Below are 2,340 nucleotides of genomic sequence, written 5' to 3'. Positions count from 1 at the left end.
GGCGCTACACTTATAGATGAAAGGTTATGAGATATTTTTAGGAAAGTTTTCCTTCTTTCATTATTCATGTCGTGTAAAAGAGCATGAGATCTATTAAATTCCTTTTTTCTAACTCATCCTTCATTCTATTTATAGAAAATACGTCCCAGATGAATAACAAAAGGAACAATGGGGATCAACATGCACCACCACCAATTCAAAAAATTCCACTGAATAACCATGTCTCTCATGCTGAATTCAGGGTTGCTTTTATAGCCTTAGCCCATCCTGTAGCTACCCATAACAACCATCAAGCTATTTTCAAGTTATTCCAGTTATGAATATGGATAGAACTAGGATCCAAGGCTTTACCCAGATAAATCCTTCTTTGTTTTTTGGATCCAAGTCCTAGGAGGATTCAAAAGAATTTTTTGATGAAGTACAGAAAGTGACAGACATTATTGGTGTCACTTTGAATAAGAGTTTATACTTAGCTACTTACCAGTTGTAGGAAGTAAATCACCTCCAGTTCAAGTATTATAAGGATAACAGAGGTGTTGATGAAGGGCCTATCGAGTTGGAGGAGTTTGGCACAACTTTCTTAGATAGGTTCTTTCCACTACAGTTAAGGTAAGCTAAGGTTTAAAAGTTTATAAATTTGAATTAGGGTAGCATGAGTATGAGGGATTACTCATTTAAGTTCACTCAATTGGTGAGGTATGCTCCAACTATGATCAGTGACTCTAGGTCTAAGCTAAGTAAGTTTGTGTCTGGTGTATCTGATAGTGTAGTTAAGGAGTGTAGGATTGACATACTATCTGGTTATTATCTTCTTAAATTAAAAGAATGTGATATTCTAAAGACAGCCTTCAAAACATGGTATGGTCACTTTGATTTTCTAGTTATATCTTTTCGACTAACAAATTCCCCTATAGCTTTTGTGGACATGATGAATAGGGTGGTCAGGTAGTACTTGGACATATTTATCATAGTCTACATTAATGAAATCCTTGCCCACTCCCGTAGTGAGAATGATCATGCAGACCATCTGATAGTTTTGTTGCAGACCCTTAGAGATCATTAGTTATTGGGTAAGTTTATTAAGTGAAAAATTTGGTTAAGATTAGTACCTTTCCTCAGTCACATAGTTTTTGGTGATGGCATTAGAGTTAATCCTCAAATGATCAAAGTAATAAGAAACTGGCCTGGACCCATCTCTCTATCAAACATTAGGATTTTCTAGGTTGAGTTGGGTATTATATTGGTTTTTTGAAGGGTTTTCTTCTATTTCTTCTCCTATGTCTAGACTAACCTAAAAGAAAATAAAATTTCAATAATCAACTACCTGCGAGAAGAGCTTTTAGGAAGTGAAGGCTCGACTCAATTTTTCTCTAGTATTGACTTTGCCAGATACCATAGATAGGTTGTTAGTGGATTGTAATAGTGCTAGATTTGATCTTAGATATATACTAATATAGATAGGTAAGGTCATAGCCTATGCCTCATAATAACTTGTCCCATAAGAAAAATTATCCAACCTATGATTTTGAGTTGGCAGCTGTTATATTTTCCTTAAATATTTGAAGGCATTACCTTTATGGGGTTCATGTTGATATGTTAAAAAATCACAAGAGTTTACAGTATGTGTTCAGACAGAAAGACCTGAATCTCCATCAGAGATGGTGGATTGAATTATTGAAAGACTATGATATGAGTGTGTTGTACTATTCAAGAAAGGACAATGTAGTGGTGGATGCCCTTAGTAGATTGTCTATGGGTTGTGATGCTCATGTTGAGGATGATAAGAAGGAGTTAGTTTGTGATGTTTACCATCTTGCTAGGTTAGAGTTAGGTTGATTGATTCATCCGAAGGTTGTATTTGGGTTATGAATGGTTCAAAATCTTCACTGGTTTCCAAAGTAAAAGAAAAACAAGATAAAGATCCTCGATTTGTCAAGTTTAAGGAGGTAGTTAGAGATTTGAAGGTGCAGGATTTCACATAAATAAGAGATGGTGTGCTTAATTGTTAAGGAAGACTATGTTTTTCGTGTATTGATGATTTGAGAAAATAAATTCTTACTGAAGCAAATAGTGTACAGTATTCGATTAACCCAGGGGACACTAAGATGTACCATGATTTGTAGGGGATCTATTGGTAGAGTGGCTTGAAGAAAGATATTGCAAAGTTTTTAGCTACGTGTTCAAACTGCCAGCTGTTTAAAGTTGATAACCAAAGTCATACTGGTAAACTTCAAGAGTGTAGCATTTCCACATAGAAGTGGGAGGTAGTGAACATAGATTTTATGATAGTATTTCCTCGTACGCATCATGAACATGATTCAATATTGGTCATTGTAGATA

The sequence above is a fragment of the Capsicum annuum genome, unplaced genomic scaffold (assembly GCF_002878395.1).
Source record: "Capsicum annuum cultivar UCD-10X-F1 unplaced genomic scaffold, UCD10Xv1.1 ctg82188, whole genome shotgun sequence".
Classification (NCBI taxonomy): domain Eukaryota; kingdom Viridiplantae; phylum Streptophyta; class Magnoliopsida; order Solanales; family Solanaceae; genus Capsicum; species Capsicum annuum.
The sequence above is the reverse complement of the archived record's forward strand: the minus strand, read 5'-3'. Positions refer to the sequence as shown.